The sequence below is a fragment of the Rhopalosiphum padi genome, chromosome 3 (assembly GCF_020882245.1).
Source record: "Rhopalosiphum padi isolate XX-2018 chromosome 3, ASM2088224v1, whole genome shotgun sequence".
Taxonomy (NCBI): Eukaryota; Metazoa; Arthropoda; class Insecta; order Hemiptera; family Aphididae; genus Rhopalosiphum; species Rhopalosiphum padi.
In genome coordinates, this window is record NC_083599.1 from 2,276,533 (window position 1) to 2,293,096 (window position 16,564).

The following is a 16,564-nucleotide window of genomic DNA, read 5'->3' on the forward strand; positions in this document are numbered from 1 at the left end:
TAGCAGGAATAATTTGTAACTTTTAATGGTTTTATAATAAAAAAAATTAATTTAAACATAATGAACATTTTTGGTATTATTGTACACTTTGAAAAGCTTGCTTAATATTGTGATATTTGTTTCAAACAGATCAAATAAAAATTGTAATGTATTATATGTAAAACAATTCATTGATTTTAAATATGAGTATTATATACTTTTTAGTATAATATATAATTTAAATAACTCTTAAATGGACATTTTACAATTTTTATTCAGTTTGTATTGAGTATTGTGATAATTAATGGTATTGATTTAAAAGATTTAAGATTGAAAAAATACAATAGTATTAGATGAAAATAGCATTTGTAATTTAAGATATTAGGTTTATACCTACACCAAAATTCTTTGTAAACATCATTCATGATGTGTTCTTAGCTACAACTGCTCAAAAAAGAGACAAACATCGTACAGTCTTGATCCAAAACCGCTAGACATTTGTTTGGTATACGACCTTCCAAATTATGCATATTAAATTGAATACTGAAATAAAAAACAATGGTGTAATTAAACAATTTGTAGTTAATTAAGGGAATTATGCTTATTATTCTACAAAACTTAAATCAAACTGAATCTTGTTGGTAGTAGACTGTATAAACAATAGCATGGTGAGTCTAGAAGGTTTTAGATAAATCTTCGAATGAAAATCAGCGGATTATAAGTATAAGAATTTAGATATTTAGGATGTGAAGTTTATGTTTATTATCATTTAATTGATTAATTAATCACTGAAATGAGCATAATGATCACAATGTGTTCTTATTTATTACTAAAATAGCTTATTGAATCAAGTGGTTGTGAAATCAAATCAATTAAACAAAACTTGAATTTTTTAATTTTAAAAGAAATTAGTAACCGCATAGCAGGAATAATTTGTAACTTTTAATGGTTTTATAATAAAAAAAATTAATTTAAACATAATGAACATTTTTGGTAGTATTGTACACTTTGAAAAGCTTGCTTAATATTGTGATATTTGTTTCAAACAGATCAAATAAAAATTGTAATGTATTATATGTAAAACAATTCATTGATTTTAAATATGAGTATTATATACTTTTTAGTATAATATATAATTTAAATAACTCTTAAATGGACATTTTACAATTTTTATTCAGTTTGTATTGAGTATTGTGATAATTAATGGTATTGATTTAAAAGATTTAAGATTGAAAAAATACAATAGTATTAGATGAAAATAGCATTTGTAATTTAAGATATTAGGTTTATACCTACACCAAAATTCTTTGTAAACATCATTCATGATGTGTTCTTAGCTACAACTGCTCAAAAAAGAGACGACTATCGTACAGTCTTGATCCAAAACCGCTAGAAATTTGTTTGGTATACGACCTTCCAAATTATGCATATTAAATTGAATACTGAAATAAAAAACAATGGTGTAATTAAACAATTTATAGTTAATTAAGGGAATTATGCTTATTATTCTACAAAACTTAAATCAAACTGAATCATGTTGGTAGTAGACTGTATAAACAATAGCATGGTGAGTCTAGAAGGTTTTGGATAAATCTTCGAATGAAAATCAGCGGATTATAAGTATAAGAATTTAGATATTTAGGATGTGAAGTTTATGTTTATTATCATTTAATTGATTAATTAATCACTGAAATGAGCATAATGATCACAATGTGTTCTTATTTATTACTAAAATAGCTTATGGAATCAAGTGGTTGTGAAATCAAATCAATTAAACAAAACTTGAATTTTTTAATTTTAAAAGAAATTAGTAACCGCATAGCAGGAATAATTTGTAACTTTTAATGGTTTTATAATAAAAAAAATTAATTTAAACATAATGAACATTTTTGGTAGTATTGTACACTTTGAAAAGCTTGCTTAATATTGTGATATTTGTTTTAAACAGATCAAATAAAAATTGTAATGTATTATATGTAAAACAATTCATTGATTTTAAATATGAGTATTATATACTTTTTAGTATAATATATAATTTAAATAACTCTTAAATGGACATTTTACAATTTTTATTCAGTTTGTATTGAGTATTGTGATAATTAATGGTATTGATTTAAAAGATTTAAGATTGAAAAAATACAATAGTATTAGATGAAAATAGCATTTGTAATTTAAGATATTAGGTTTATACCTACACCAAAATTCTTTGTAAACATCATTCATGATGTGTTCTTAGCTACAACTGCTCAAAAAAGAGACAAACATCGTACAGTCTTGATCCAAAACCGCTAGACATTTGTTTGGTATACGACCTTCCAAATTATGCATATTAAATTGAATACTGAAATAAAAAACAATGGTGTAATTAAACAATTTGTAGTTAATTAAGGGAATTATGCTTATTATTCTACAAAACTTAAATCAAACTGAATCTTGTTGGTAGTAGACTGTATAAACAATAGCATGGTGAGTCTAGAAGGTTTTAGATAAATCTTCGAATGAAAATCAGCGGATTATAAGTATAAGAATTTAGATATTTAGGATGTGAAGTTTATGTTTATTATCATTTAATTGATTAATTAATCACTGAAATGAGCATAATGATCACAATGTGTTCTTATTTATTACTAAAATAGCTTATTGAATCAAGTGGTTGTGAAATCAAATCAATTAAACAAAACTTGAATTTTTTAATTTTAAAAGAAATTAGTAACCGCATAGCAGGAATAATTTGTAACTTTTAATGGTTTTATAATAAAAAAAATTAATTTAAACATAATGAACATTTTTGGTATTATTGTACACTTTGAAAAGCTTGCTTAATATTGTGATATTTGTTTCAAACAGATCAAATAAAAATTGTAATGTATTATATGTAAAACAATTCATTGATTTTAAATATGAGTATTATATACTTTTTAGTATAATATATAATTTAAATAACTCTTAAATGGACATTTTACAATTTTTATTCAGTTTGTATTGAGTATTGTGATAATTAATGGTATTGATTTAAAAGATTTAAGATTGAAAAAATACAATAGTATTAGATGAAAATAGCATTTGTAATTTAAGATATTAGGTTTATACCTACACCAAAATTCTTTGTAAACATCATTCATGATGTGTTCTTAGCTACAACTGCTCAAAAAAGAGACAAACATCGTACAGTCTTGATCCAAAACCGCTAGACATTTGTTTGGTATACGACCTTCCAAATTATGCATATTAAATTGAATACTGAAATAAAAAACAATGGTGTAATTAAACAATTTGTAGTTAATTAAGGGAATTATGCTTATTATTCTACAAAACTTAAATCAAACTGAATCTTGTTGGTAGTAGACTGTATAAACAATAGCATGGTGAGTCTAGAAGGTTTTAGATAAATCTTCGAATGAAAATCAGCGGATTATAAGTATAAGAATTTAGATATTTAGGATGTGAAGTTTATGTTTATTATCATTTAATTGATTAATTAATCACTGAAATGAGCATAATGATCACAATGTGTTCTTATTTATTACTAAAATAGCTTATTGAATCAAGTGGTTGTGAAATCAAATCAATTAAACAAAACTTGAATTTTTTAATTTTAAAAGAAATTAGTAACCGCATAGCAGGAATAATTTGTAACTTTTAATGGTTTTATAATAAAAAAAATTAATTTAAACATAATGAACATTTTTGGTAGTATTGTACACTTTGAAAAGCTTGCTTAATATTGTGATATTTGTTTCAAACAGATCAAATAAAAATTGTAATGTATTATATGTAAAACAATTCATTGATTTTAAATATGAGTATTATATACTTTTTAGTATAATATATAATTTAAATAACTCTTAAATGGACATTTTACAATTTTTATTCAGTTTGTATTGAGTATTGTGATAATTAATGGTATTGATTTAAAAGATTTAAGATTGAAAAAATACAATAGTATTAGATGAAAATAGCATTTGTAATTTAAGATATTAGGTTTATACCTACACCAAAATTCTTTGTAAACATCATTCATGATGTGTTCTTAGCTACAACTGCTCAAAAAAGAGACGACTATCGTACAGTCTTGATCCAAAACCGCTAGAAATTTGTTTGGTATACGACCTTCCAAATTATGCATATTAAATTGAATACTGAAATAAAAAACAATGGTGTAATTAAACAATTTATAGTTAATTAAGGGAATTATGCTTATTATTCTACAAAACTTAAATCAAACTGAATCATGTTGGTAGTAGACTGTATAAACAATAGCATGGTGAGTCTAGAAGGTTTTGGATAAATCTTCGAATGAAAATCAGCGGATTATAAGTATAAGAATTTAGATATTTAGGATGTGAAGTTTATGTTTATTATCATTTAATTGATTAATTAATCACTGAAATGAGCATAATGATCACAATGTGTTCTTATTTATTACTAAAATAGCTTATGGAATCAAGTGGTTGTGAAATCAAATCAATTAAACAAAACTTGAATTTTTTAATTTTAAAAGAAATTAGTAACCGCATAGCAGGAATAATTTGTAACTTTTAATGGTTTTATAATAAAAAAAATTAATTTAAACATAATGAACATTTTTGGTAGTATTGTACACTTTGAAAAGCTTGCTTAATATTGTGATATTTGTTTTAAACAGATCAAATAAAAATTGTAATGTATTATATGTAAAACAATTCATTGATTTTAAATATGAGTATTATATACTTTTTAGTATAATATATAATTTAAATAACTCTTAAATGGACATTTTACAATTTTTATTCAGTTTGTATTGAGTATTGTGATAATTAATGGTATTGATTTAAAAGATTTAAGATTGAAAAAATACAATAGTATTAGATGAAAATAGCATTTGTAATTTAAGATATTAGGTTTATACCTACACCAAAATTCTTTGTAAACATCATTCATGATGTGTTCTTAGCTACAACTGCTCAAAAAAGAGACGACTATCGTACAGTCTTGATCCAAAACCGCTAGACATTTGTTTGGTATACGACCTTTCAAATTAAGCATATTACATTGAATACTGAAATGAAAAACAATGGTGTAATTAAACAATTTGTAGTTAATTAAGGGAATTATGCTTATTATTCTACAAAACTTAAATCAAACTGAATCTTGTTGGTAGTAGACTGTATAAACAATAGCATGGTAAGCCTAGAAGGTTTTGGATAAATCTTCGAATGAAAATCAGCGGATTATAAGTATAAGAATTTAGATATTTAGGATGTGAAGTTTATGTTTATTATCATTTAATTGATTAATTAATCACTGAAATGAGCATAATGATCACAATGTGTTCTTATTTATTACTAAAATAGCTTATTGAATCAAGTGGTTGTGAAATCAAATCAATTAAACAAAACTTGAATTTTTTAATTTTAAAAGAAATTAGTAACCGCATAGCAGGAATAATTTGTAACTTTTAATGGTTTTATAATAAAAAAAATTAATTTAAACATAATGAACATTTTTGGTAGTATTGTACACTTTGAAAAGCTTGCTTAATATTGTGATATTTGTTTCAAACAGATCAAACAAAAATTGTAATGTATTATATGTAAAACAATTCATTGATTTTAAATATGAGAATTATATACTTTTTAGTATAATATATAATTTAAATAACTCTTAAATGGACATTTTACAATTTTTATTCAGTTTGTATTGAGTATTGTGATAATTAATGGTATTGATTTAAAAGATTTAAGATTGAAAAAATACAATAGTATTAGATGAAAATAGCATTTGTAATTTAAGATATTAGGTTTATACCTACACCAAAATTCTTTGTAAACATCATTCATGATGTGTTCTTAGCTACAACTGCTCAAAAAAGAGACGACTATCGTACAGTCTTGATCCAAAACCGCTAGACATTTGTTTGGTATACGACCTTTCAAATTAAGCATATTACATTGAATACTGAAATGAAAAACAATGGTGTAATTAAACAATTTGTAGTTAATTAAGGGAATTATGCTTATTATTCTACAAAACTTAAATCAAACTGAATCTTGTTGGTAGTAGACTGTATAAACAATAGCATGGTAAGCCTAGAAGGTTTTGGATAAATCTTCGAATGAAAATCAGCGGATTATAAGTATAAGAATTTAGATATTTAGGATGTGAAGTTTATGTTTATTATCATTTAATTGATTAATTAATCACTGAAATGAGCATAATGATCACAATGTGTTCTTATTTATTACTAAAATAGCTTATTGAATCAAGTGGTTGTGAAATCAAATCAATTAAACAAAACTTGAATTTTTTAATTTTAAAAGAAATTAGTAACCGCATAGCAGGAATAATTTGTAACTTTTAATGGTTTTATAATAAAAAAAATTAATTTAAACATAATGAACATTTTTGGTAGTATTGTACACTTTGAAAAGCTTGCTTAATATTGTGATATTTGTTTCAAACAGATCAAATAAAAATTGTAATGTATTATATGTAAAACAATTCATTGATTTTAAATATGAGTATTATATACTTTTTAGTATAATATATAATTTAAATAACTCTTAAATGGACATTTTACAATTTTTATTCAGTTTGTATTGAGTATTGTGATAATTAATGGTATTGATTTTAAAGATTTAAGATTGAAAAAATACAATAGTATTAGATAAAAATAGCATATGTAATTTAAGATATTAGGTTTATACCTACACCAAAATTCTTTGTAAACATCATTCATGATGTGTTCTTAGCTACAACTGCTCAAAAAAGAGACAAACATCGTACAGTCTTGATCCAAAACCGCTAGACATTTGTTTGGTATACGACCTTCCAAATTATGCATATTAAATTAAATACTGAAATAAAAAACAATGGTGTAATTAAACAATTTGTAGTTAATTAAGGGAATTATGCTTATTATTCTACAAAACTTAAATCAAACTGAATCTTGTTGGTAGTAGACTGTATAAACAATAGCATGGTGAGTCTAGAAGGTTTTGGATAAATCTTCGAATGAAAATCAGCGGATTATAAGTATAAGAATTTAGATATTTAGGATGTGAAGTTTATGTTTATTATCATTTAATTGATTAATTAATCACTGAAATGAGCATAATGATCACAATGTGTTCTTATTTATTACTAAAATAGCTTATGGAATCAAGTGGTTGTGAAATCAAATCAATTAAACAAAACTTGAATTTTTTAATTTTAAAAGAAATTAGTAACCGCATAGCAGGAATAATTTGTAACTTTTAATGGTTTTATAATAAAAAAAATTAATTTAAACATAATGAACATTTTTGGTAGTATTGTACACTTTGAAAAGCTTGCTTAATATTGTGATATTTGTTTCAAACAGATCAAATAAAAATTGTAATGTATTATATGTAAAACAATTCATTGATTTTAAATATGAGTATTATATACTTTTTAGTATAATATATAATTTAAATAACTCTTAAATGGACATTTTACAATTTTTATTCAGTTTGTATTGAGTATTGTGATAATTAATGGTATTGATTTAAAAGATTTAAGATTGAAAAAATACAATAGTATTAGATGAAAATAGCATTTGTAATTTAAGATATTAGGTTTATACCTACACCAAAATTCTTTGTAAACATCATTCATGATGTGTTCTTAGCTACAACTGCTCAAAAAAGAGAAGACTATCGTACAGTCTTGATCCAAAACCGCTAGACATTTGTTTGGTATACGACCTTCCAAATTATGCATATTAAATTGAATACTGAAATAAAAAACAATGGTGTAATTAAACAATTTGTAGTTAATTAAGGGAATTATGCTTATTATTCTACAAAACTTAAATCAAACTGAATCTTGTTGGTAGTAGACTGTATAAACAATAGCATGGTGAGTCTAGAAGGTTTTAGATAAATCTTCGAATGAAAATCAGCGGATTATAAGTATAAGAATTTAGATATTTAGGATGTGAAGTTTATGTTTATTATCATTTAATTGATTAATTAATCACTGAAATGAGCATAATGATCACAATGTGTTCTTATTTATTACTAAAATAGCTTATTGAATCAAGTGGTTGTGAAATCAAATCAATTAAACAAAACTTGAATTTTTTAATTTTAAAAGAAATTAGTAACCGCATAGCAGGAATAATTTGTAACTTTTAATGGTTTTATAATAAAAAAAATTAATTTAAACATAATGAACATTTTTGGTATTATTGTACACTTTGAAAAGCTTGCTTAATATTGTGATATTTGTTTCAAACAGATCAAATAAAAATTGTAATGTATTATATGTAAAACAATTCATTGATTTTAAATATGAGTATTATATACTTTTTAGTATAATATATAATTTAAATAACTCTTAAATGGACATTTTACAATTTTTATTCAGTTTGTATTGAGTATTGTGATAATTAATGGTATTGATTTAAAAGATTTAAGATTGAAAAAATACAATAGTATTAGATGAAAATAGCATTTGTAATTTAAGATATTAGGTTTATACCTACACCAAAATTCTTTGTAAACATCATTCATGATGTGTTCTTAGCTACAACTGCTCAAAAAAGAGACAAACATCGTACAGTCTTGATCCAAAACCGCTAGACATTTGTTTGGTATACGACCTTCCAAATTATGCATATTAAATTGAATACTGAAATAAAAAACAATGGTGTAATTAAACAATTTGTAGTTAATTAAGGGAATTATGCTTATTATTCTACAAAACTTAAATCAAACTGAATCTTGTTGGTAGTAGACTGTATAAACAATAGCATGGTGAGTCTAGAAGGTTTTAGATAAATCTTCGAATGAAAATCAGCGGATTATAAGTATAAGAATTTAGATATTTAGGATGTGAAGTTTATGTTTATTATCATTTAATTGATTAATTAATCACTGAAATGAGCATAATGATCACAATGTGTTCTTATTTATTACTAAAATAGCTTATTGAATCAAGTGGTTGTGAAATCAAATCAATTAAACAAAACTTGAATTTTTTAATTTTAAAAGAAATTAGTAACCGCATAGCAGGAATAATTTGTAACTTTTAATGGTTTTATAATAAAAAAAATTAATTTAAACATAATGAACATTTTTGGTAGTATTGTACACTTTGAAAAGCTTGCTTAATATTGTGATATTTGTTTCAAACAGATCAAATAAAAATTGTAATGTATTATATGTAAAACAATTCATTGATTTTAAATATGAGTATTATATACTTTTTAGTATAATATATAATTTAAATAACTCTTAAATGGACATTTTACAATTTTTATTCAGTTTGTATTGAGTATTGTGATAATTAATGGTATTGATTTAAAAGATTTAAGATTGAAAAAATACAATAGTATTAGATGAAAATAGCATTTGTAATTTAAGATATTAGGTTTATACCTACACCAAAATTCTTTGTAAACATCATTCATGATGTGTTCTTAGCTACAACTGCTCAAAAAAGAGACGACTATCGTACAGTCTTGATCCAAAACCGCTAGACATTTGTTTGGTATACGACCTTTCAAATTAAGCATATTACATTGAATACTGAAATGAAAAACAATGGTGTAATTAAACAATTTGTAGTTAATTAAGGGAATTATGCTTATTATTCTACAAAACTTAAATCAAACTGAATCTTGTTGGTAGTAGACTGTATAAACAATAGCATGGTGAGTCTAGAAGGTTTTGGATAAATCTTCGAATGAAAATCAGCGGATTATAAGTATAAGAATTTAGATATTTAGGATGTGAAGTTTATGTTTATTATCATTTAATTGATTAATTAATCACTGAAATGAGCATAATGATCACAATGTGTTCTTATTTATTACTAAAATAGCTTATTGAATCAAGTGGTTGTGAAATCAAATCAATTAAACAAAACTTGAATTTTTTAATTTTAAAAGAAATTAGTAACCGCATAGCAGGAATAATTTGTAACTTTTAATGGTTTTATAATAAAAAAAATTAATTTAAACATAATGAACATTTTTGGTAGTATTGTACACTTTGAAAAGCTTGCTTAATATTGTGATATTTGTTTCAAACAGATCAAATAAAAATTGTAATGTATTATATGTAAAACAATTCATTGATTTTAAATATGAGTATTATATACTTTTTAGTATAATATATAATTTAAATAACTCTTAAATGGACATTTTACAATTTTTATTCAGTTTGTATTGAGTATTGTGATAATTAATGGTATTGATTTAAAAGATTTAAGATTGAAAAAATACAATAGTATTAGATGAAAATAGCATTTGTAATTTAAGATATTAGGTTTATACCTACACCAAAATTCTTTGTAAACATCATTTATGATGTGTTCTTAGCTACAACTGCTCAAAAAAGAGACGACTATCGTACAGTCTTGATCCAAAACCGCTAGACATTTGTTTGGTATACGACCTTCCAAATTATGCATATTAAATTGAATACTGAAATAAAAAACAATGGTGTAATTAAACAATTTATAGTTAATTAAGGGAATTATGCTTATTATTCTACAAAACTTAAATCAAACTGAATCTTGTTGGTAGTAGACTGTATAAACAATAGCATGGTGAGTCTTGAAGGTTTTGGATAAATCTTCGAATGAAAATCAGCGGATTATAAGTATAAGAATTTAGATATTTAGGATGTGAAGTTTATGTTTATTATCATTTAATTGATTAATTAATCACTGAAATGAGCATAATGATCACAATGTGTTCTTATTTATTACTAAAATAGCTTATGGAATCAAGTGGTTGTGAAATCAAATCAATTAAACAAAACTTGAATTTTTTAATTTTAAAAGAAATTAGTAACCGCATAGCAGGAATAATTTGTAACTTTTAATGGTTTTATAATAAAAAAAATTAATTTAAACATAATGAACATTTTTGGTAGTATTGTACACTTTGAAAAGCTTGCTTAATATTGTGATATTTGTTTCAAACAGATCAAATAAAAATTGTAATGTATTATATGTAAAACAATTCATTGATTTTAAATATGAGTATTATATACTTTTTAGTATAATATATAATTTAAATAACTCTTAAATGGACATTTTACAATTTTTATTCAGTTTGTATTGAGTATTGTGATAATTAATGGTATTGATTTAAAAGATTTAAGATTGAAAAAATACAATAGTATTAGATGAAAATAGCATTTGTAATTTAAGATATTAGGTTTATACCTACACCAAAATTCTTTGTAAACATCATTCATGATGTGTTCTTAGCTACAACTGCTCAAAAAAGAGACGACTATCGTACAGTCTTGATCCAAAACCGCTAGACATTTGTTTGGTATACGACCTTCCAAATTATGCATATTAAATTGAATACTGAAATAAAAAACAATGGTGTAATTAAACAATTTATAGTTAATTAAGGGAATTATGCTTATTATTCTACAAAACTTAAATCAAACTGAATCTTGTTGGTAGTAGACTGTATAAACAATAGCATGGTGAGTCTAGAAGGTTTTGGATAAATCTTCGAATGAAAATCAGCGGATTATAAGTATAAGAATTTAGATATTTAGGATGTGAAGTTTATGTTTATTATCATTTAATTGATTAATTAATCACTGAAATGAGCATAATGATCACAATGTGTTCTTATTTATTACTAAAATAGCTTATGGAATCAAGTGGTTGTGAAATCAAATCAATTAAACAAAACTTGAATTTTTTAATTTTAAAAGAAATTAGTAACCGCATAGCAGGAATAATTTGTAACTTTTAATGGTTTTATAATAAAAAAAATTAATTTAAACATAATGAACATTTTTGGTAGTATTGTACACTTTGAAAAGCTTGCTTAATATTGTGATATTTGTTTCAAACAGATCAAATAAAAATTGTAATGTATTATATGTAAAACAATTCATTGATTTTAAATATGAGTATTATATACTTTTTAGTATAATATATAATTTAAATAACTCTTAAATGGACATTTTACAATTTTTATTCAGTTTGTATTGAGTATTGTGATAATTAATGGTATTGATTTAAAAGATTTAAGATTGAAAAAATACAATAGTATTAGATGAAAATAGCATTTGTAATTTAAGATATTAGGTTTATACCTACACCAAAATTCTTTGTAAACATCATTCATGATGTGTTCTTAGCTACAACTGCTCAAAAAAGAGACAAACATCGTACAGTCTTGATCCAAAACCGCTAGACATTTGTTTGGTATACGACCTTCCAAATTATGCATATTAAATTGAATACTGAAATAAAAAACAATGGTGTAATTAAACAATTTGTAGTTAATTAAGGGAATTATGCTTATTATTCTACAAAACTTAAATCAAACTGAATCTTGTTGGTAGTAGACTGTATAAACAATAGCATGGTGAGTCTAGAAGGTTTTAGATAAATCTTCGAATGAAAATCAGCGGATTATAAGTATAAGAATTTAGATATTTAGGATGTGAAGTTTATGTTTATTATCATTTAATTGATTAATTAATCACTGAAATGAGCATAATGATCACAATGTGTTCTTATTTATTACTAAAATAGCTTATTGAATCAAGTGGTTGTGAAATCAAATCAATTAAACAAAACTTGAATTTTTTAATTTTAAAAGAAATTAGTAACCGCATAGCAGGAATAATTTGTAACTTTTAATGGTTTTATAATAAAAAAAATTAATTTAAACATAATGAACATTTTTGGTAGTATTGTACACTTTGAAAAGCTTGCTTAATATTGTGATATTTGTTTCAAACAGATCAAATAAAAATTGTAATGTATTATATGTAAAACAATTCATTGATTTTAAATATGAGTATTATATACTTTTTAGTATAATATATAATTTAAATAACTCTTAAATGGACATTTTACAATTTTTATTCAGTTTGTATTGAGTATTGTGATAATTAATGGTATTGATTTAAAAGATTTAAGATTGAAAAAATACAATAGTATTAGATGAAAATAGCATTTGTAATTTAAGATATTAGGTTTATACCTACACCAAAATTCTTTGTAAACATCATTCATGATGTGTTCTTAGCTACAACTGCTCAAAAAAGAGACGACTATCGTACAGTCTTGATCCAAAACCGCTAGACATTTGTTTGGTATACGACCTTTCAAATTAAGCATATTACATTGAATACTGAAATGAAAAACAATGGTGTAATTAAACAATTTGTAGTTAATTAAGGGAATTATGCTTATTATTCTACAAAACTTAAATCAAACTGAATCTTGTTGGTAGTAGACTGTATAAACAATAGCATGGTGAGTCTAGAAGGTTTTGGATAAATCTTCGAATGAAAATCAGCGGATTATAAGTATAAGAATTTAGATATTTAGGATGTGAAGTTTATGTTTATTATCATTTAATTGATTAATTAATCACTGAAATGAGCATAATGATCACAATGTGTTCTTATTTATTACTAAAATAGCTTATTGAATCAAGTGGTTGTGAAATCAAATCAATTAAACAAAACTTGAATTTTTTAATTTTAAAAGAAATTAGTAACCGCATAGCAGGAATAATTTGTAACTTTTAATGGTTTTATAATAAAAAAAATTAATTTAAACATAATGAACATTTTTGGTAGTATTGTACACTTTGAAAAGCTTGCTTAATATTGTGATATTTGTTTCAAACAGATCAAATAAAAATTGTAATGTATTATATGTAAAACAATTCATTGATTTTAAATATGAGTATTATATACTTTTTAGTATAATATATAATTTAAATAACTCTTAAATGGACATTTTACAATTTTTATTCAGTTTGTATTGAGTATTGTGATAATTAATGGTATTGATTTAAAAGATTTAAGATTGAAAAAATACAATAGTATTAGATGAAAATAGCATTTGTAATTTAAGATATTAGGTTTATACCTACACCAAAATTCTTTGTAAACATCATTTATGATGTGTTCTTAGCTACAACTGCTCAAAAAAGAGACGACTATCGTACAGTCTTGATCCAAAACCGCTAGACATTTGTTTGGTATACGACCTTCCAAATTATGCATATTAAATTGAATACTGAAATAAAAAACAATGGTGTAATTAAACAATTTATAGTTAATTAAGGGAATTATGCTTATTATTCTACAAAACTTAAATCAAACTGAATCTTGTTGGTAGTAGACTGTATAAACAATAGCATGGTGAGTCTTGAAGGTTTTGGATAAATCTTCGAATGAAAATCAGCGGATTATAAGTATAAGAATTTAGATATTTAGGATGTGAAGTTTATGTTTATTATCATTTAATTGATTAATTAATCACTGAAATGAGCATAATGATCACAATGTGTTCTTATTTATTACTAAAATAGCTTATGGAATCAAGTGGTTGTGAAATCAAATCAATTAAACAAAACTTGAATTTTTTAATTTTAAAAGAAATTAGTAACCGCATAGCAGGAATAATTTGTAACTTTTAATGGTTTTATAATAAAAAAAATTAATTTAAACATAATGAACATTTTTGGTAGTATTGTACACTTTGAAAAGCTTGCTTAATATTGTGATATTTGTTTCAAACAGATCAAATAAAAATTGTAATGTATTATATGTAAAACAATTCATTGATTTTAAATATGAGTATTATATACTTTTTAGTATAATATATAATTTAAATAACTCTTAAATGGACATTTTACAATTTTTATTCAGTTTGTATTGAGTATTGTGATAATTAATGGTATTGATTTAAAAGATTTAAGATTGAAAAAATACAATAGTATTAGATGAAAATAGCATTTGTAATTTAAGATATTAGGTTTATACCTACACCAAAATTCTTTGTAAACATCATTCATGATGTGTTCTTAGCTACAACTGCTCAAAAAAGAGACGACTATCGTACAGTCTTGATCCAAAACCGCTAGACATTTGTTTGGTATACGACCTTCCAAATTATGCATATTAAATTGAATACTGAAATAAAAAACAATGGTGTAATTAAACAATTTATAGTTAATTAAGGGAATTATGCTTATTATTCTACAAAACTTAAATCAAACTGAATCTTGTTGGTAGTAGACTGTATAAACAATAGCATGGTGAGTCTAGAAGGTTTTGGATAAATCTTCGAATGAAAATCAGCGGATTATAAGTATAAGAATTTAGATATTTAGGATGTGAAGTTTATGTTTATTATCATTTAATTGATTAATTAATCACTGAAATGAGCATAATGATCACAATGTGTTCTTATTTATTACTAAAATAGCTTATGGAATCAAGTGGTTGTGAAATCAAATCAATTAAACAAAACTTGAATTTTTTAATTTTAAAAGAAATTAGTAACCGCATAGCAGGAATAATTTGTAACTTTTAATGGTTTTATAATAAAAAAAATTAATTTAAACATAATGAACATTTTTGGTAGTATTGTACACTTTGAAAAGCTTGCTTAATATTGTGATATTTGTTTCAAACAGATCAAATAAAAATTGTAATGTATTATATGTAAAACAATTCATTGATTTTAAATATGAGTATTATATACTTTTTAGTATAATATATAATTTAAATAACTCTTAAATGGACATTTTACAATTTTTATTCAGTTTGTATTGAGTATTGTGATAATTAATGGTATTGATTTAAAAGATTTAAGATTGAAAAAATACAATAGTATTAGATGAAAATAGCATTTGTAATTTAAGATATTAGGTTTATACCTACACCAAAATTCTTTGTAAACATCATTCATGATGTGTTCTTAGCTACAACTGCTCAAAAAAGAGACGACTATCGTACAGTCTTGATCCAAAACCGCTAGACATTTGTTTGGTATACGACCTTCCAAATTATGCATATTAAATTGAATACTGAAATAAAAAACAATGGTGTAATTAAACAATTTGTAGTTAATTAAGGGAATTATGCTTATTATTCTACAAAACTTAAATCAAACTGAATCTTGTTGGTAGTAGACTGTATAAACAATAGCATGGTGAGTCTAGAAGGTTTTGGATAAATCTTCGAATGAAAATCAGCGGATTATAAGTATAAGAATTTAGATATTTAGGATGTGAAGTTTATGTTTATTATCATTTAATTGATTAATTAATCACTGAAATGAGCATAATGATCACAATGTGTTCTTATTTATTACTAAAATAGCTTATGGAATCAAGTGGTTGTGAAATCAAATCAATTAAACAAAACTTGAATTTTTTAATTTTAAAAGAAATTAGTAACCGCATAGCAGGAATAATTTGTAACTTTTAATGGTTTTATAATAAAAAAAATTAATTTAAACATAATGAACATTTTTGGTATTATTGTACACTTTGAAAAGCTTGCTTAATATTGTGATATTTGTTTTAAACAGATCAAATAAAAATTGTAATGTATTATATGTAAAACAATTCATTGATTTTAAATATGAGAATTATATACTTTTTAGTATAATATATAATTTAAATAATTCTTAAATGGACATTTTACAATTTTTATTCAGTTTGTATTAAGTATTGTGAAAATTAATGGTATTGATTTAAAAGATTTAAGATTGAAAAAATACAATAGTATTAGATGAAAATAGCATTTGTAATTTAAGATATTAGGTTTATACCTACACCAAA